Source organism: Euphorbia lathyris, chromosome 1 (assembly GCF_963576675.1).
Source record: "Euphorbia lathyris chromosome 1, ddEupLath1.1, whole genome shotgun sequence".
NCBI lineage: Eukaryota > Viridiplantae > Streptophyta > Magnoliopsida > Malpighiales > Euphorbiaceae > Euphorbia > Euphorbia lathyris.
The window spans coordinates 136692535-136707923 of NC_088910.1; the positions used below are offsets into that span (position 1 = coordinate 136692535).

Consider the following 15389-nt stretch of genomic DNA (forward strand, 5'->3'; position numbering starts at 1 on the left):
GCAACGTGCATTTTTTAATTATTTAATTTTTTTTTCACCATGGCGTGCACGTTTTCGAGGCGGGGGTCAGTGTTTGGGGTCCGGGGGCTTGTGCATGCACGTGAAGGATGAGCATACGGGAGAAAGGGGCGCCCAGTATGGAATATATGCTTAGTTTTTGCATGGAATCACGGGTGCGATCATACCAGCACTAATGCACCGGATCCCATCAGAACTCCGAAGTTAAACGTGCTTGGGCGAGAGTAGTACTAAGATGGGTGACCTCTTGGGAAGTCCTCGTGTTGCACCCCCAAACTTTTTTGCAACGTGCATTTTTTAATTATTTAATTTTTTTTTCACCATGGCGTGCACGTTTTCGAGACGGGCCCAAACTTTTTTGCAACGTGCATTTTTTAATTATTTAATTTTTTTTTTCACCATGGCGTGCACGTTTTCGAGGCGGGCCCAAACTTTTTTGCAACGTGCATTTTTTAATTATTTAATTTTTTTTTCACCATGGCGTGCACGTTTTCGAGGCGGGGGTCAGTGTTTGGGGTCCGGGGGCTTGTGCATGCACGTGAAGGATGAGCATACGGGAGAAAGGGGCGCCCAGTATGGAATATATGCTTAGTTTTTGCATGGGATGACGGGTGCGATCATACCAGCACTAATGCACCGGATCCCATCAGAACTCCGAAGTTAAACGTGCTTGGGCGAGAGTAGTACTAAGATGGGTGACCTCTTGGGAAGTCCTCGCGTTGCACCCCCAAACTTTTTTGCAACGTGCATTTTTTAATTATTTAATTTTTTTTTTCACCATGGCGTGCACGTTTTCGAGGCGGGGGTCAGTGTTTGGGGTCCGGGGGCTTGTGCATGCACGTGAAGGATGAGCATACGGGAGAAAGGGGCGCCCAATATGGAATATATGCTTAGTTTTTGCATGGGATGACGGGTGCCATCATACCAGCACTAATGCACCGAATCCCATCAGAACTCCGAAGTCAAACGTGCTTGGGCGAGAGTAGTACTAAGATGGGTGACCTCTTGGGAAGTCCTCGCGTTGCACCCCCAAACTTTTTTGCAACGTGCATTTTTTAATTATTTAATTTTTTTTTCACCATGGCGTGCACGTTTTCGAGGCGGGCCCAAACTTTTTTGCAACGTGCATTTTTTAATTATTTAATTTTTTTTTCACCATGGCGTGCACGTTTTCGAGGCGGGGGTCAGTGTTTGGGGTCCGGGGGCTTGTGCATGCACGTGAAGGATGAGCATACGGGAGAAAGGGGCGCCCAGTATGAAATATATGCTTAGTTTTTGCATGGGATGACGGGTCCGATCATACCAGCACTAATGCACCGGATCCCATCAGAACTCCGAAGTCAAACGTGCTTGGGCGAGAGTAGTACTAAGATGGGTGACGTCTTGGGAAGTCCTCGTGTTGCACCCCCAAACTTTTTTGCAACGTGCATTTTTTAATTATTTAATTTTTTTTTCACCATGGCGTGCACGTTTTCGAGGCGGGCCCAAACTTTTTTGCAACGTGCATTTTTTAATTATTTAATTTTTTTTTTCACCATGGCGTGCACGTTTTCGAGGCGGGGGTCAGTGTTTGGGGTCCGGGGGCTTGTGCATGCACGTGAAGGATGAGCATACGGGAGAAAGGGGCGCCCAGTATGGAATATATGCTTAGTTTTTACATGGGATGACTGGTGCGATCATACCAGCACTAATGCACCGGATCCCATCAGAACTCCGAAGTGAAACGTGCTTGGGCGAGAGTAGTACTAAGATGGGTGACCTCTTGGGAAGTCCTCGTGTTGCACCCCCAAACTTTTTTGCAACGTGCATTTTTTAATTATTTAATTTTTTTTTTCACCATGGCGTGCACGTTTTCGAGGCGGGGGTCAGTGTTTGGGGTCCGGGGGCTTGTGCATGCACGTGAAGGATGAGCATACGGGAGAAAGGGGCGCCCAGTATGGAATATATGCTTAGTTTTTGCATGGGATGGCGGGTGCGATCATACCAGCACTAATGCACCGGATCCCATCAGAACTCCGAAGTTAAACGTGCGTGGGCGAGAGTAGTACTAAGATGGGTGACCTCTTGGGAAGTCCTCGCGCTGCACCCCCAAACTTTTTTGCAACGTGCATTTTTTAATTATTTAATTTTTATTTCACCATGGCGTGCACGTTTTCGAGGCGGGGGTCAGTGTTTGGGGTCCGGGGGCTTGTGCATGCACGTGAAGGATGAGCATACGGGAGAAAGGGGCGCCCAGTATGGAATATATGCTTAGTTTTTGCATGGGATGACGGGTGCGATCATACCAGCACTAATGCACCGGATCCCATCAGAACTCCGAAGCTAAACGTGCTTGGGCGAGAGTAGTACTAAGATGGGTGACCTCTTGGGAAGTCCTCGTGTTGCACCCCCAAACTTTTTTGCAACGTGCATTTTTTAATTATTTAATTTTTTTTTTCACCATGGCGTGCACGTTTTCGAGGCGGGGGTCAGTGTTTGGGGTCCGGGGGCTTGTGCATGCACGTGAAGGATGAGCATACGGGAGAAATGGGCGCCCAGTATGAAATATATGCTTAGTTTTTGCATGGGATGACGGGTGCGATCATACCAGCACTAATGCACCGGATCCCATCAGAACTCCGAAGTCAAACGTGCTTTGGCGAGAGTAGTACTAAGATGGGTGACCTCTTGGGAAGTCCTCGTGTTGCACCCCCAAACTTTTTTGCAACGTGCATTTTTTAATTCTTTAATTTTTTTTTTCACCATGGCGTGCACGTTTTCGAGGCGGGGGTCAGTGTTTGGGGTCCGGGGGCTTGTGCATGCACGTGAAGGATGAGCATACGGGAGAAAGGGGCGCCCAGTATGGAATATATGCTTAGTTTTTGCATGGGATGACTGGTGCGATCATACCAGCACTAATGCACCGGATCCCATCAGAACTCCGAAGTTAAACGTGCTTGCGCGAGAGTAGTACTAAGATGGGTGACCTCTTGGGAAGTCCTCGCGTTCCACCCCCAAACTTTTTTACAACGTGCATTTTTTAATTATTTAATTTTTTTTTCACCATGGCGTGCACGTTTTCGAGGCGGGCCCAAACTTTTTTGCAACGTGCATTTTTTAATTATTTAATTTTTTTTTCACCATGGCGTGCACGTTTTCGAGGCGGGGGTCAGTGTTTGGGGTCCGGGGGCTTGTGCATGCACGTGAAGGATGAGCATACGGGAGAAAGGGGCGCCCAGTATGGAATATATGCTTAGTTTTTGCATGGGATGACGGGTGCGATCATACCAGCACTAATGCACCGGATCCCATCAGAACTCCGAATTTAAACGTGCTTGGGCGAGAGTAGTACTAAGATGGGTGACCTCTTGGGAAGTCCTCGTGTTGCACCCCCAAACTTTTTTGCAACGTGCATTTTTTAATTATTTAATTTTTTTTTCACCATGGCGTGCACGTTTTCGAGACGGGCCCAAACTTTTTTGCAACGTGCATTTTTTAATTATTTAATTTTTTTTTTCACCATGGCGTGCACGTTTTCGAGGCGGGGGTCAGTGTTTGGGGTCCGGGGGCTTGTGCATGCACGTGAAGGATGAGCATACGGGAGAAAGGGGCGCCCAGTATGGAATATATGCTTAGTTTTTGCATGGGATGACGGGTGCGATCATACCAGCACTAATGCACCGGATCCCATCAGAACTTCGAAGTGAAACGTGCTTGGGCGAGAGTAGTACTAAGATGGGTGACCTCTTGGGAAGTCCTCGTGTTGCACCCCCAAACTTTTTTGCAACGTGCATTTTTTAAATATTTAATTTTTTTTTTCACCATGGCGTGCACGTTTTCGAGGCGGGGGTCAGTGTTTGGGGTCCGGGGGCTTGTTCATGCACGTGAAGGATGAGCATACAGGAGAAAGGGGCGCCCATTATGGAATATATGCTTAGTTTTTGCATAGGATGACGGGTGCGATCATACCAGCACTAATGCACCGGATCCCATCAGAACTCCGAAGTTAAACGTGCTTGGGCGAGAGTAGTACTAAGATGGGTGACCTCTTGGGAAGTCCTCGTGTTGCACCCCCAAACTTTTTTGCAACGTGCATTTTTTAATTATTTAATTTTTTTTTCACCATGGCGTGCACGTTTTCGAGGCGGGCCCAAACTTTTTTGCAACGTGCATTTTTTAATTATTTAATTTTTTTTTTCACCATGGCGTGCACGTTTTCGAGGCGGGGGTCAGTGTTTGGGTTCCGGGGGCTTGTGCATGCACGTGAAGGATGAGCATACGGGAGAAAAGGGCGCCCAGTATGGAATATATGCTTAGTTTTTGCATGGGATGACGGGTGCGATCATACCAGCACTAATGCACCGGATCCCATCAGAACTCCGAAGTTAAACGTGCTTGGGCGAGAGTAGTACTAAGATGGGTGACCTCTCGGGAAGTCCTCGTGTTGCACCCCCAAACTTTTTTGCAACGTGCATTTTTTAATTATTTAATTTTTTTTTCACCATGGCGTGCACGTTTTCGAGGCGGGCCCAAACTTTTTTGCAACGTGCATTTTTTAATTATTTAATTTTTTTTTTCACCATGGCGTGCACGTTTTCGAGGCGGGGGTCAGTGTTTGGGGTCCGGGGGCTTGTGCATGCACGTGAAGGATGAGCATACGGGAGAAAGGGGCGCCCAGTATGAAATATATGCTTAGTTTTTGCATGGGATGACAGGTGCGATCATACCAGCACTAATGCACCGGATCCCATCAGAACTCCGAAGTCAAACGTGCTTGGGCGAGAGTAGTACTAAGATGGGTGACCTCTTGGGAAGTCCTCGTGTTGCACCCCCAAACTTTTTTGCAACGTGCATTTTTTAATTATTTAATTTTTTTTTTCACCATGGCGTGCACGTTTTCGAGGCGGGGGTCAGTGTTTGGGGTCCGGGGGCTTGTGCATGCACGTGAAGGATGAGCATACGGGAGAAAGGGGCGCCCAGTATGGAATATATGCTTAGTTTTTGCATGGGATGACGGGTGCGATCATACCAGCACTAATGCACCGGATCCCATCAGAACTCCGAAGTGAAACGTGCTTGGGCGAGAGTAGTACTAAGATGGGTGACCTCTTGGGAAGTCCTCGTGTTGCACCCCCAAACTTTTTTGCAACGTGCATTTTTTAATTATTTAATTTTTTTTTCACCATGGCGTGCACGTTTTCGTGGCGGGGGTCAGTGTTTGGGGTCCGGGGGCTTGTGCATGCACGTGAAGGATGAGCATACGGGAGAAAGGGGCGCCCAGTATGGAATATATGCTTAGTTTTTGCATGGGATGACGGGTGCGATCATACCAGCACTAATGCACCGGATCCCATCAGAACTCCGAAGCTAAACGTGCTTGGGCGAGAGTAGTACTAAGATGGGTGACCTCTTGGGAAGTCCTCGTGTTGCACCCCCAAACTTTTTTGCAACGTGCATTTTTTAATTATTTAATTTTTTTTTTCACCATGGCGTGCACGTTTTCGAGGCGGGCGTCAGTGTTTGGGGTCCGGGGGCTTGTGCATGCACGTGAAGAATGAGCATACGGGAGAAAGGGGCGCCCAGTATGGAATATATGCTTAGTTTTTGCATGGGAGGACGGGTGCGATCATACCAGCACTAATGCACCGGATCCCATCAGAACTCCGAAGTTAAACGTGCATGGGCGAGAGTAGTACTAAGATGGGTGACCTCTTGGGAAGTCCTCGCGTTCCACCCCCAAACTTTTTTACAACGTGCATTTTTTAATTATTTAATTTTTTTTCACCATGGCGTGCACGTTTTCGAGGCGGGCCCAAACTTTTTTGCAACGTGCATTTTTTAATTATTTAATTTTTTTTTCATAATGGCGTGCACGTTTTCGAGGCGGGGGTCAGTGTTTGGGGTCCGGGGGCTTGTGCATGCACGTGAAGGATGAGCATACGGGAGAAAGGGGCGCCCAGTATGGAATATATGCTTAGTTTTTGCATGGGATGACGGGTGCCATCATACCAGCACTAATGCACCGGATCCCATCAGAACTCCGAAGTTAAACGTGCTTGGGCGAGAGTAGTACTAAGATGTGTGACCTCTTGGGAAGTCCTCGTGTTGCACCCCCAAACTTTTTTGCAACGTGCATTTTTTAATTATTTAATTTTTTTTTCACCATGGCGTGCACGTTTTCGAGGCGGGCCCAAACTTTTTTGCAACGTGCATTTTTTAATTATTTAATTTTTTTTTCACCATGGCGTGCACGTTTTCGAGGCGGGGGTCAGTGTTTGGGGTCCGGGGGCTTGTGCATGCACGTGAAGGATGAGCATACGGGAGAAAGGGGCGCCCAGTATGGAATATATGCTTAGTTTTTGCATGGGATGACGGGTGCGATCATACCAGCACTAATGCACCGGATCCCATCAGAACTCCGAAGTTAAACGTGCTTGGGCGAGAGTAGTACTAAGATGGGTGACCTCTTGGGAAGTCCTCGTGTTGCACCCCCAAACTTTTTTGCAACGTGCATTTTTTAATTATTTAATTTTTTTTTTCACCATGGCGTGCACGTTTACGAGGCGGGGGTCAGTGTTTAGGGTCCGGGGGCTTGTGCATGCACGTGAAGGATGAGCATACGGGAGAAAGGGGCGCCCAGTATGGAATATATGCTTAGGTTTTGCATGGGATGACGGGTGCGATCATACCAGCACTAATGCACCGGATCCCATCAGAACTCCGAAGTTAAACGTGCTTGGGCGAGAGTAGTACTAAGATGGGTGACCTCTTGGGAAGTCCTCGTGTTGCACCCCCAAACTTTTTTGCAACGTGCATTTTTTAATTATTTAATTTTTTTTTCACCATGGCGTGCACGTTTTCGAGGCGGGCCCAAACTTTTTTGCAACGTGCATTTTTTAATTATTTAATTTTTTTTTTCACCATGGCGTGCACGTTTTCGAGGCGGGGGTCAGTGTTTGGGGTCCGGGGGCTTGTGCATGCACGTGAAGGATGAGCATACGGGAGAAAGGGACGCCCAGTATGAAATATATGCTTAGTTTTTGCATGGGATGACGGGTGCGATCATACCAGCACTAATGCACCAGATCCCATCAGAACTCCGAAGTTAAACGTGCTTGGGCGAGAGTAGTACTAAGATGGGTGACCACTTGGGAAGTCCTCGTGTTGCACCCCCAAACTTTTTTGCAACGTGCATTTTTTAATTATTTAATTTTTTTTTTCACCATGGCGTGCACGTTTTCGAGGCGGGGGTCAGTGTTTGGGGTCCGGGGGCTTGTGCATGCACGTGAAGGATGAGCATACGGGAGAAAGGGGCGCCCAGTATGGAATATATGCTTAGTTTTTGCATGGGATGACGGGTGCGATCATACCAGCACTAATGCACCGGATCCCATCAGAACTCCGAAGTTAAACGTGCTTGGGCGAGAGTAGTATTAAGATAGGTGACCTCTTGGGAAGTCCTCGCGTTGCACCCCCAAACTTTTTTGCAACGTGCATTTTTTAATTATTTAATTTTTTTTTCACCATGGCGTGCACGTTTTCGAGGCGGGCCCAAACTTTTTTGCAACGTGCATTTTTTAATTATTTAATTTTTTTTTTCACCATGGCGTGCACGTTTTCGAGGCGGGGGTCAGTGTTTGGGGTCCGGGGGCTTGTGCATGCACGTGAAGGATGAGCATACGGGAGAAAGGGGCGCCCAGTATGGAATATATGCTTAGTTTTTGCATGGGATGACGGGTGCGATCATACCAGCACTAATGCACCGGATCCCATCAGAACTCCGAAGTTAAACGTGCTTGGGCGAGAGTAGTACTAAGATGGGTGACCTCTTGGGAAGTCCTCGTGTTGCACCCCCAAACTTTTTTGCAACGTGCATTTTTTAATTATTTAATTTTTTTTTTCACCATGGCGTGCACGTTTACGAGGCGGGGGTCAGTGTTTGGGGTCCGGGGGCTTGAGCATGCACGTGAAGGATGAGCATACGGGAGAAAGGGGCGCCCAGTATGGAATATATGCTTAGGTTTTGCATGGGATGACGGGTGCGATCATACCAGCACTAATGCACCGGATCCCATCAGAACTCCGAAGGTAAACGTGCTTGGGCGAGAGTAGTACTAAGATGGGTGACCTCTTGGGAAGTCCTCGTGTTGCACCCCCAAACTTTTTTGCAACGTGCATTTTTTAATTATTTAATTTTTTTTTCACCATGGCGTGCACGTTTTCGAGGCGGGGGTCAGTGTTTGGGGTCCGGGGGCTTGTGCATGCACGTGAAGGATGAGCATACGGGAGAAAGGGGCGCCCAGTATGGAATATATGCTTAGTTTTTGCATGGGATGACGGGTGCGATCATACCAGCACTAATGCACCGGATCCCATCAGAACTCCGAAGTTAAACGTGCCTGGGCGAGAGTACTAAGATGGGTGACCTCTTGGGAAGTCCTCGCGTTGCACCCCCAAACTTTTTTACAACGTGCATTTTTTAATTATTTAATTTTTTTTTCACCATGGCGTGCACGTTTTCGAGGCGGGCCCAAACTTTTTTGCAACGTGCATTTTTTAATTATTTAATTTTTTTTTCACCATGGCGTGCACGTTTTCGAGGAGGGGGTCAGTGTTTGGGGTCCGGGGGCTTGTGCATGCACGTGAAGGATGAGCATACGGGAGAAAGGGGCGCCCAGTATGGAATATATGCTTAGTTTTTGCATGGAATGACGGGTGCGATCATACCAGCACTAATGCACCGGATCCCATCAGAACTCCGAAGTTAAACGTGCTTGGGCGAGAGTAGTACTAAGATGGGTGACCTCTTGGGAAGTCCTCGTGTTGCACCCCCAAACTTTTTTGCAACGTGCATTTTTTAATTATTTAATTTTTTTTTTCACCATGGCGTGCACGTTTTCGAGACGGGCCCAAACTTTTTTGCAACATGCATTTTTTAATTATTTAATTTTTTTTTCACCATGGCGTGCACGTTTTCGAGGCGGGGGTCAGTGTTTGGGGTCCGGGGGCTTGTGCATGCACGTGAAGGATGAGCATACGGGAGAAAGGGGCGCCCAGTATGGAATATATGCTTAGTTTTTGCATGGGATGACGGGTGCGATCATACCAGCACTAATGCACCGGATCCCATCAGAACTCCGAAGTGAAACGTGCTTGGGCGAGAGTAGTACTAAGATGGGTGACCTCTTGGGAAGTCCTCGCGTTGCACCCCCAAACTTTTTTGCAACGTGCATTTTTTAATTATTTAATTTTTTTTTCACCATGGCGTGCACGTTTTCGAGGCGGGCCCAAACTTTTTTGCAACGTGCATTTTTTAATTATTTAATTTTTTTTTCACCATGGCGTGCACGTTTTCGAGGCGGGGGTCAGTGTTTGGGGTCCGGGGGCTTGTGCATGCACGTGAAGGATGAGCATACGGGAGAAAGGGGCGCCCAGTATGGAATATATGCTTAGTTTTTGCATGGGATGACGGGTGCGATCATACCAGCACTAATGCACCGGATCCCATCAGAACTCCGAAGTTAAACGTGCTTGGGCGAGAGTAGTACTAAGATGGGTGACCTCTTGGGAAGTCCTCGTGTTGCACCCCCAAACTTTTTTGCAACGTGCATTTTTTAATTATTTAATTTTTTTTTCACCATGGCGTGCACGTTTTCGAGACGGGCCCAAACTTTTTTGCAACGTGCATTTTTTAATTATTTAATTTTTTTTTTCACCATGGCGTGCACGTTTTCGAGGCGGGCCCAAACTTTTTTGCAACGTGCATTTTTTAATTATTTAATTTTTTTTTCACCATGGCGTGCACGTTTTCGAGGCGGGGGTCAGTGTTTGGGGTCCGGGGGCTTGTGCATGCACGTGAAGGATGAGCATACGGGAGAAAGGGGCGCCCAGTATGGAATATATGCTTAGTTTTTGCATGGGATGACGGGTGCGATCATACCAGCACTAATGCACCGGATCCCATCAGAACTCCGAAGTGAAACGTGCTTGGGCGAGAGTAGTACTAAGATGGGTGACCTCTTGGGAAGTCCTCGCGTTGCACCCCCAAACTTTTTTGCAACGTGCATTTTTTAATTATTTAATTTTTTTTTCACCATGGCGTGCACGTTTTCGAGGCGGGCCCAAACTTTTTTGCAACGTGCATTTTTTAATTATTTAATTTTTTTTTCACCATGGCGTGCACGTTTTCGAGGCGGGGGTCAGTGTTTGGGGTCCGGGGGCTTGTGCATGCACGTGAAGGATGAGCATACGGGAGAAAGGGGCGCCCAGTATGGAATATATGCTTAGTTTTTGCATGGGATGACGGGTGCGATCATACCAGCACTAATGCACCGGATCCCATCAGAACTTCGAAGTGAAACGTGCTTGGGCGAGAGTAGTACTAAGATGGGTGACCTCTTGGGAAGTCCTAGTGTTGCACCCCCAAACTTTTTTGCAACGTGCATTTTTTAATTATTTAATTTTTTTTTTCACCATGGCGTGCACGTTTTCAAGGCGGGGGTCAGTGTTTGGGGTCCGGGGGCTTGTTCATGCACGTGAAGGATGAGCATACAGGAGAAAGGGGCGCCCAGTATGGAATATATGCTTAGTTTTTGCATAGGATGACGGGTGCGATCATACCAGCACTAATGCACCGGATCCCATCAGAACTCCGAAGTTAAACGTGCTTGGGCTAGAGTAGTACTAAGATGGGTGACCTCTTGGGAAGTCCTCGTGTTGCACCCCCAAACTTTTTTGCAACGTGCATTTTTTAATTATTTAATTTTTTTTTCACCATGGCGTGCACGTTTTCGAGGCGGGCCCAAACTTTTTTGCAACGTGCATTTTTTAATTATTTAATTTTTTTTTTCACCATGGCGTGCACGTTTTCGAGGCGGGGGTCAGTGTTTGGGTTCCGGGGGCTTGTGCATGCACGTGAAGGATGAGCATACGGGAAGTATGGAATATATGCTTAGTTTTTGCATGGGATGACGGGTGCGATCATACCAGCACTAATGCACCGGATCCCATCAGAACTCCGAAGTTAGACGTGCTTGGGCGAGAGTAGTACTAAGATGGGTGACCTCTCGGGAAGTCCTCGTGTTGCACCCCCAAACTTTTTTGCAACGTGCATTTTTTAATTATTTAATTTTTTTTTCACCATGGCGTGCACGTTTTCGAGGCGGGCCCAAACTTTTTTGCAACGTGCATTTTTTAATTATTTAATTTTTTTTTTCACCATGGCGTGCACGTTTTCGAGGCGGGGGTCAGTGTTTGGGGTCCGGGGGCTTGTGCATGCACGTGAAGGATGAGCATACGGGAGAAAGGGGCGCCCAGTATGAAATATATGCTTAGTTTTTGCATGGGATGACGGGTCCGATCATACCAGCACTAATGCACCGGATCCCATCAGAACTCCGAAGTCAAACGTGCTTGGGCGAGAGTAGTACTAAGATGGGTGACCTCTTGGGAAGTCCTCGTGTTGCACCCCCAAACTTTTTTGCAACGTGCATTTTTTAATTATTTAATTTTTTTTTCACCATGGCGTGCACGTTTTCGAGGCGGGCCCAAACTTTTTTGCAACGTGCATTTTTTAATTATTTAATTTTTTTTTTCACCATGGCGTGCACGTTTTCGAGGCGGGGGTCAGTGTTTGGGGTCCGGGGGCTTGTGCATGCACGTGAAGGATGAGCATACGGGAGAAAGGGGCGCCCAGTATGGAATATATGCTTAGTTTTTACATGGGATGACGGGTGCGATCATACCAGCACTAATGCACCGGATCCCATCAGAACTCCGAAGTGAAACGTGCTTGGGCGAGAGTAGTACTAAGATGGGTGACCTCTTGGGAAGTCCTCGTGTTGCACCCCCAAACTTTTTTGCAACGTGCATTTTTTAATTATTTAATTTTTTTTTTCACCATGGCGTGCACGTTTTCGAGGCGGGGGTCAGTGTTTGGGGTCCGGGGGCTTGTGCATGCACGTGAAGGATGAGCATACGGGAGAAAGGGGCGCCCAGTATGGAATATATGCTTAGTTTTTGCATGGGATGGCGGGTGCGATCATACCAGCACTAATGCACCGGATCCCATCAGAACTCCGAAGTTAAACGTGCGTGGGCGAGAGTAGTACTAAGATGGGTGACCTCTTGGGAAGTCCTCGCGCTGCACCCCCAAACTTTTTTGCAACGTGCATTTTTTAAGTATTTAATTTTTTTTTCACCATGGCGTGCACGTTTTCGAGGCGGGGGTCAGTGTTTGGGGTCCGGGGGCTTGTGCATGCACGTGAAGGATGAGCATACGGGAGAAAGGGGCGCCCAGTATGGAATATATGCTTAGTTTTTGCATGGGATGACGGGTGCGATCATACCAGCACTAATGCACCGGATCCCATCAGAACTCCGAAGCTAAACGTGCTTGGGCGAGAGTAGTACTAAGATGGGTGACCTCTTGGGAAGTCCTCGTGTTGCACCCCCAAACTTTTTTGCAACGTGCATTTTTTAATTATTTAATTTTTTTTTTCACCATGGCGTGCACGTTTTCGAGGCGGGGGTCAGTGTTTGGGGTCCGGGGGCTTGTGCATGCACGTGAAGGATGAGCATACGGGAGAAATGGGCGCCCAGTATGAAATATATGCTTAGTTTTTGCATGGGATGACGGGTGCGATCATACCAGCACTAATGCACCGGATCCCATCAGAACTCCGAAGTCAAACGTGCTTTGGCGAGAGTAGTACTAAGATGGGTGACCTCTTGGGAAGTCCTCGTGTTGCACCCCCAAACTTTTTTGCAACGTGCATTTTTTAATTCTTTAATTTTTTTTTTCACCATGGCGTGCACGTTTTCGAGGCGGGGGTCAGTGTTTGGGGTCCGGGGGCTTGTGCATGCACGTGAAGGATGAGCATACGGGAGAAAGGGGCGCCCAGTATGGAATATATGCTTAGTTTTTGCATGGGATGACTGGTGCGATCATACCAGCACTAATGCACCGGATCCCATCAGAACTCCGAAGTTAAACGTGCTTGGGCGAGAGTAGTACTAAGATGGGTGACCTCTTGGGAAGTCCTCGCGTTCCACCCCCAAACTTTTTTACAACGTGCATTTTTTAATTATTTAATTTTTTTTTCACCATGGCGTGCACGTTTTCGAGGCGGGCCCAAACTTTTTTGCAACGTGCATTTTTTAATTATTTAATTTTTTTTTCACCATGGCGTGCACGTTTTCGAGGCGGGGGTCAGTGTTTGGGGTCCGGGGGCTTGTGCATGCACGTGAAGGATGAGCATACGGGAGAAAGGGGCGCCCAGTATGGAATATATGCTTAGTTTTTGCATGGGATGACGGGTGCGATCATACCAGCACTAATGCACCGGATCCCATCAGAACTCCGAATTTAAACGTGCTTGGGCGAGAGTAGTACTAAGATGGGTGACCTCTTGGGAAGTCCTCGTGTTGCACCCCCAAACTTTTTTGCAACGTGCATTTTTTAATTATTTAATTTTTTTTTCACCATGGCGTGCACGTTTTCGAGACGGGCCCAAACTTTTTTGCAACGTGCATTTTTTAATTATTTAATTTTTTTTTTCACCATGGCGTGCACGTTTTCGAGGCGGGGGTCAGTGTTTGGGGTCCGGGGGCTTGTGCATGCACGTGAAGGATGAGCATACGGGAGAAAGGGGCGCCCAGTATGGAATATATGCTTAGTTTTTGCATGGGATGACGGGTGCGATCATACCAGCACTAATGCACCGGATCCCATCAGAACTTCGAAGTGAAACGTGCTTGGGCGAGAGTAGTACTAAGATGGGTGACCTCTTGGGAAGTCCTCGTGTTGCACCCCCAAACTTTTTTACAACGTGCATTTTTTAAATATTTAATTTTTTTTTTCACCATGGCGTGCACGTTTTCGAGGCGGGGGTCAGTGTTTGGGGTCCGGGGGCTTGTTCATGCACGTGAAGGATGAGCATACAGGAGAAAGGGGCGCCCATTATGGAATATATGCTTAGTTTTTGCATAGGATGACGGGTGCGATCATACCAGCACTAATGCACCGGATCCCATCAGAACTCCGAAGTTAAACGTGCTTGGGCGAGAGTAGTACTAAGATGGGTGACCTCTTGGGAAGTCCTCGTGTTGCACCCCCAAACTTTTTTGCAACGTGCATTTTTTAATTATTTAATTTTTTTTTCACCATGGCGTGCACGTTTTCGAGGCGGGCCCAAACTTTTTTGCAACGTGCATTTTTTAATTATTTAATTTTTTTTTTCACCATGGCGTGCACGTTTTCGAGGCGGGGGTCAGTGTTTGGGTTCCGGGGGCTTGTGCATGCACGTGAAGGATGAGCATACGGGAGAAAAGGGCGCCCAGTATGGAATATATGCTTAGTTTTTGCATGGGATGACGGGTGCGATCATACCAGCACTAATGCACCGGATCCCATCAGAACTCCGAAGTTAAACGTGCTTGGGCGAGAGTAGTACTAAGATGGGTGACCTCTCGGGAAGTCCTCGTGTTGCACCCCCAAACTTTTTTGCAACGTGCATTTTTTAATTATTTAATTTTTTTTTCACCATGGCGTGCACGTTTTCGAGGCGGGCCCAAACTTTTTTGCAACGTGCATTTTTTAATTATTTAATTTTTTTTTTCACCATGGCGTGCACGTTTTCGAGGCGGGGGTCAGTGTTTGGGGTCCGGGGGCTTGTGCATGCACGTGAAGGATGAGCATACGGGAGAAAGGGGCGCCCAGTATGAAATATATGCTTAGTTTTTGCATGGGATGACAGGTGCGATCATACCAGCACTAATGCACCGGATCCCATCAGAACTCCGAAGTCAAACGTGCTTGGGCGAGAGTAGTACTAAGATGGGTGACCTCTTGGGAAGTCCTCGTGTTGCACCCCCAAACTTTTTTGCAACGTGCATTTTTTAATTATTTAATTTTTTTTTTCACCATTGCGTGCACGTTTTCGAGGCGGGCCCAAACTTTTTTGCAACGTGCATTTTTTAATTATTTAATTTTTTTTTTCACCATGGCGTGCACGTTTTCGAGGCGGGGGTCAGTGTTTGGGGTCCGGGGGCTTGTGCATGCACGTGAAGGATGAGCATACGGGAGAAAGGGGCGCCCAGTATGGAATATATGCTTAGTTTTTGCATGGGATGACGGGTGCGATCATACCAGCACTAATGCACCGGATCCCATCAGAACTCCGAAGTGAAACGTGCTTGGGCGAGAGTAGTACTAAGATGGGTGACCTCTTGGGAAGTCCTCGTGTTGCACCCCCAAACTTTTTTGCAACGTGCATTTTTTAATTATTTAATTTTTTTTTCACCATGGCGTGCACGTTTTCGAGGCGGGGGTCAGTGTTTGGGGTCCGGGGGCTTGTGCATGCACGTGAAGGATGAGCATACGGGAGAAAGGG

At 47.4% G+C, this 15389-nt stretch overlaps 44 non-coding genes across 44 annotated transcripts; all 44 read left to right on the plus strand.

The window, feature by feature from the left end:
* The first annotated feature begins 171 nt into the window (after positions 1-171).
* On the plus strand, positions 172-290 carry LOC136211622 (5S ribosomal RNA). Its single transcript, XR_010678818.1, has one exon. It is a non-coding gene; the product is annotated as a 5S ribosomal RNA (ribosomal RNA).
* Positions 291-627: 337 nt separating this feature from the next.
* On the plus strand, positions 628-746 carry LOC136212119 (5S ribosomal RNA). Its single transcript, XR_010679293.1, has one exon. It is a non-coding gene; the product is annotated as a 5S ribosomal RNA (ribosomal RNA).
* A 183-nt stretch (positions 747-929) lies between these two features.
* On the plus strand, positions 930-1048 carry LOC136215648 (5S ribosomal RNA). The gene has a single exon (XR_010682685.1). It is a non-coding gene; the product is annotated as a 5S ribosomal RNA (ribosomal RNA).
* Positions 1049-1307: 259 nt separating this feature from the next.
* Positions 1308-1426, plus strand: LOC136215621 (5S ribosomal RNA). The gene has a single exon (XR_010682656.1). It is a non-coding gene; the product is annotated as a 5S ribosomal RNA (ribosomal RNA).
* Positions 1427-1686: 260 nt separating this feature from the next.
* On the plus strand, positions 1687-1805 carry LOC136213774 (5S ribosomal RNA). Its single transcript, XR_010680878.1, has one exon. It is a non-coding gene; the product is annotated as a 5S ribosomal RNA (ribosomal RNA).
* A 183-nt stretch (positions 1806-1988) lies between these two features.
* On the plus strand, positions 1989-2107 carry LOC136214812 (5S ribosomal RNA). The gene has a single exon (XR_010681882.1). It is a non-coding gene; the product is annotated as a 5S ribosomal RNA (ribosomal RNA).
* Positions 2108-2289: 182 nt separating this feature from the next.
* LOC136211888 (5S ribosomal RNA) lies at positions 2290-2408 on the plus strand. Its single transcript, XR_010679074.1, has one exon. It is a non-coding gene; the product is annotated as a 5S ribosomal RNA (ribosomal RNA).
* A 183-nt stretch (positions 2409-2591) lies between these two features.
* On the plus strand, positions 2592-2710 carry LOC136214836 (5S ribosomal RNA). The gene has a single exon (XR_010681904.1). It is a non-coding gene; the product is annotated as a 5S ribosomal RNA (ribosomal RNA).
* A 183-nt stretch (positions 2711-2893) lies between these two features.
* On the plus strand, positions 2894-3012 carry LOC136215725 (5S ribosomal RNA). The gene has a single exon (XR_010682757.1). It is a non-coding gene; the product is annotated as a 5S ribosomal RNA (ribosomal RNA).
* A 259-nt stretch (positions 3013-3271) lies between these two features.
* Positions 3272-3390, plus strand: LOC136214006 (5S ribosomal RNA). The gene has a single exon (XR_010681103.1). It is a non-coding gene; the product is annotated as a 5S ribosomal RNA (ribosomal RNA).
* A 260-nt stretch (positions 3391-3650) lies between these two features.
* Positions 3651-3769, plus strand: LOC136214144 (5S ribosomal RNA). Its single transcript, XR_010681240.1, has one exon. It is a non-coding gene; the product is annotated as a 5S ribosomal RNA (ribosomal RNA).
* Positions 3770-3952: 183 nt separating this feature from the next.
* LOC136211623 (5S ribosomal RNA) lies at positions 3953-4071 on the plus strand. Its single transcript, XR_010678819.1, has one exon. It is a non-coding gene; the product is annotated as a 5S ribosomal RNA (ribosomal RNA).
* Positions 4072-4331: 260 nt separating this feature from the next.
* On the plus strand, positions 4332-4450 carry LOC136211946 (5S ribosomal RNA). The gene has a single exon (XR_010679129.1). It is a non-coding gene; the product is annotated as a 5S ribosomal RNA (ribosomal RNA).
* Positions 4451-4710: 260 nt separating this feature from the next.
* On the plus strand, positions 4711-4829 carry LOC136214014 (5S ribosomal RNA). Its single transcript, XR_010681113.1, has one exon. It is a non-coding gene; the product is annotated as a 5S ribosomal RNA (ribosomal RNA).
* A 183-nt stretch (positions 4830-5012) lies between these two features.
* Positions 5013-5131, plus strand: LOC136212100 (5S ribosomal RNA). Its single transcript, XR_010679274.1, has one exon. It is a non-coding gene; the product is annotated as a 5S ribosomal RNA (ribosomal RNA).
* A 182-nt stretch (positions 5132-5313) lies between these two features.
* LOC136211889 (5S ribosomal RNA) lies at positions 5314-5432 on the plus strand. Its single transcript, XR_010679075.1, has one exon. It is a non-coding gene; the product is annotated as a 5S ribosomal RNA (ribosomal RNA).
* A 183-nt stretch (positions 5433-5615) lies between these two features.
* Positions 5616-5734, plus strand: LOC136215313 (5S ribosomal RNA). Its single transcript, XR_010682356.1, has one exon. It is a non-coding gene; the product is annotated as a 5S ribosomal RNA (ribosomal RNA).
* Positions 5735-5992: 258 nt separating this feature from the next.
* Positions 5993-6111, plus strand: LOC136215411 (5S ribosomal RNA). Its single transcript, XR_010682452.1, has one exon. It is a non-coding gene; the product is annotated as a 5S ribosomal RNA (ribosomal RNA).
* A 259-nt stretch (positions 6112-6370) lies between these two features.
* On the plus strand, positions 6371-6489 carry LOC136211625 (5S ribosomal RNA). Its single transcript, XR_010678821.1, has one exon. It is a non-coding gene; the product is annotated as a 5S ribosomal RNA (ribosomal RNA).
* Positions 6490-6672: 183 nt separating this feature from the next.
* Positions 6673-6791, plus strand: LOC136211626 (5S ribosomal RNA). The gene has a single exon (XR_010678822.1). It is a non-coding gene; the product is annotated as a 5S ribosomal RNA (ribosomal RNA).
* A 260-nt stretch (positions 6792-7051) lies between these two features.
* Positions 7052-7170, plus strand: LOC136213257 (5S ribosomal RNA). The gene has a single exon (XR_010680379.1). It is a non-coding gene; the product is annotated as a 5S ribosomal RNA (ribosomal RNA).
* Positions 7171-7353: 183 nt separating this feature from the next.
* On the plus strand, positions 7354-7472 carry LOC136215204 (5S ribosomal RNA). Its single transcript, XR_010682252.1, has one exon. It is a non-coding gene; the product is annotated as a 5S ribosomal RNA (ribosomal RNA).
* Positions 7473-7732: 260 nt separating this feature from the next.
* LOC136211627 (5S ribosomal RNA) lies at positions 7733-7851 on the plus strand. The gene has a single exon (XR_010678823.1). It is a non-coding gene; the product is annotated as a 5S ribosomal RNA (ribosomal RNA).
* A 183-nt stretch (positions 7852-8034) lies between these two features.
* Positions 8035-8153, plus strand: LOC136213231 (5S ribosomal RNA). The gene has a single exon (XR_010680355.1). It is a non-coding gene; the product is annotated as a 5S ribosomal RNA (ribosomal RNA).
* Positions 8154-8335: 182 nt separating this feature from the next.
* On the plus strand, positions 8336-8451 carry LOC136215423 (5S ribosomal RNA). The gene has a single exon (XR_010682463.1). It is a non-coding gene; the product is annotated as a 5S ribosomal RNA (ribosomal RNA).
* A 259-nt stretch (positions 8452-8710) lies between these two features.
* LOC136211628 (5S ribosomal RNA) lies at positions 8711-8829 on the plus strand. Its single transcript, XR_010678824.1, has one exon. It is a non-coding gene; the product is annotated as a 5S ribosomal RNA (ribosomal RNA).
* A 260-nt stretch (positions 8830-9089) lies between these two features.
* LOC136213599 (5S ribosomal RNA) lies at positions 9090-9208 on the plus strand. The gene has a single exon (XR_010680700.1). It is a non-coding gene; the product is annotated as a 5S ribosomal RNA (ribosomal RNA).
* A 259-nt stretch (positions 9209-9467) lies between these two features.
* LOC136211629 (5S ribosomal RNA) lies at positions 9468-9586 on the plus strand. Its single transcript, XR_010678825.1, has one exon. It is a non-coding gene; the product is annotated as a 5S ribosomal RNA (ribosomal RNA).
* A 337-nt stretch (positions 9587-9923) lies between these two features.
* Positions 9924-10042, plus strand: LOC136213601 (5S ribosomal RNA). Its single transcript, XR_010680701.1, has one exon. It is a non-coding gene; the product is annotated as a 5S ribosomal RNA (ribosomal RNA).
* Positions 10043-10301: 259 nt separating this feature from the next.
* LOC136215185 (5S ribosomal RNA) lies at positions 10302-10420 on the plus strand. Its single transcript, XR_010682232.1, has one exon. It is a non-coding gene; the product is annotated as a 5S ribosomal RNA (ribosomal RNA).
* Positions 10421-10603: 183 nt separating this feature from the next.
* LOC136213632 (5S ribosomal RNA) lies at positions 10604-10722 on the plus strand. Its single transcript, XR_010680730.1, has one exon. It is a non-coding gene; the product is annotated as a 5S ribosomal RNA (ribosomal RNA).
* A 247-nt stretch (positions 10723-10969) lies between these two features.
* LOC136214557 (5S ribosomal RNA) lies at positions 10970-11088 on the plus strand. Its single transcript, XR_010681637.1, has one exon. It is a non-coding gene; the product is annotated as a 5S ribosomal RNA (ribosomal RNA).
* Positions 11089-11348: 260 nt separating this feature from the next.
* LOC136214817 (5S ribosomal RNA) lies at positions 11349-11467 on the plus strand. The gene has a single exon (XR_010681887.1). It is a non-coding gene; the product is annotated as a 5S ribosomal RNA (ribosomal RNA).
* Positions 11468-11727: 260 nt separating this feature from the next.
* LOC136212101 (5S ribosomal RNA) lies at positions 11728-11846 on the plus strand. The gene has a single exon (XR_010679275.1). It is a non-coding gene; the product is annotated as a 5S ribosomal RNA (ribosomal RNA).
* Positions 11847-12029: 183 nt separating this feature from the next.
* On the plus strand, positions 12030-12148 carry LOC136214813 (5S ribosomal RNA). Its single transcript, XR_010681883.1, has one exon. It is a non-coding gene; the product is annotated as a 5S ribosomal RNA (ribosomal RNA).
* A 182-nt stretch (positions 12149-12330) lies between these two features.
* Positions 12331-12449, plus strand: LOC136211891 (5S ribosomal RNA). Its single transcript, XR_010679076.1, has one exon. It is a non-coding gene; the product is annotated as a 5S ribosomal RNA (ribosomal RNA).
* A 183-nt stretch (positions 12450-12632) lies between these two features.
* LOC136214837 (5S ribosomal RNA) lies at positions 12633-12751 on the plus strand. Its single transcript, XR_010681905.1, has one exon. It is a non-coding gene; the product is annotated as a 5S ribosomal RNA (ribosomal RNA).
* Positions 12752-12934: 183 nt separating this feature from the next.
* LOC136215412 (5S ribosomal RNA) lies at positions 12935-13053 on the plus strand. Its single transcript, XR_010682453.1, has one exon. It is a non-coding gene; the product is annotated as a 5S ribosomal RNA (ribosomal RNA).
* A 259-nt stretch (positions 13054-13312) lies between these two features.
* On the plus strand, positions 13313-13431 carry LOC136214007 (5S ribosomal RNA). The gene has a single exon (XR_010681104.1). It is a non-coding gene; the product is annotated as a 5S ribosomal RNA (ribosomal RNA).
* Positions 13432-13691: 260 nt separating this feature from the next.
* On the plus strand, positions 13692-13810 carry LOC136214145 (5S ribosomal RNA). The gene has a single exon (XR_010681241.1). It is a non-coding gene; the product is annotated as a 5S ribosomal RNA (ribosomal RNA).
* Positions 13811-13993: 183 nt separating this feature from the next.
* LOC136211630 (5S ribosomal RNA) lies at positions 13994-14112 on the plus strand. Its single transcript, XR_010678826.1, has one exon. It is a non-coding gene; the product is annotated as a 5S ribosomal RNA (ribosomal RNA).
* Positions 14113-14372: 260 nt separating this feature from the next.
* On the plus strand, positions 14373-14491 carry LOC136211948 (5S ribosomal RNA). The gene has a single exon (XR_010679131.1). It is a non-coding gene; the product is annotated as a 5S ribosomal RNA (ribosomal RNA).
* A 260-nt stretch (positions 14492-14751) lies between these two features.
* LOC136214015 (5S ribosomal RNA) lies at positions 14752-14870 on the plus strand. The gene has a single exon (XR_010681114.1). It is a non-coding gene; the product is annotated as a 5S ribosomal RNA (ribosomal RNA).
* Positions 14871-15131: 261 nt separating this feature from the next.
* On the plus strand, positions 15132-15250 carry LOC136212103 (5S ribosomal RNA). Its single transcript, XR_010679277.1, has one exon. It is a non-coding gene; the product is annotated as a 5S ribosomal RNA (ribosomal RNA).
* Positions 15251-15389: the final 139 nt, after the last annotated feature.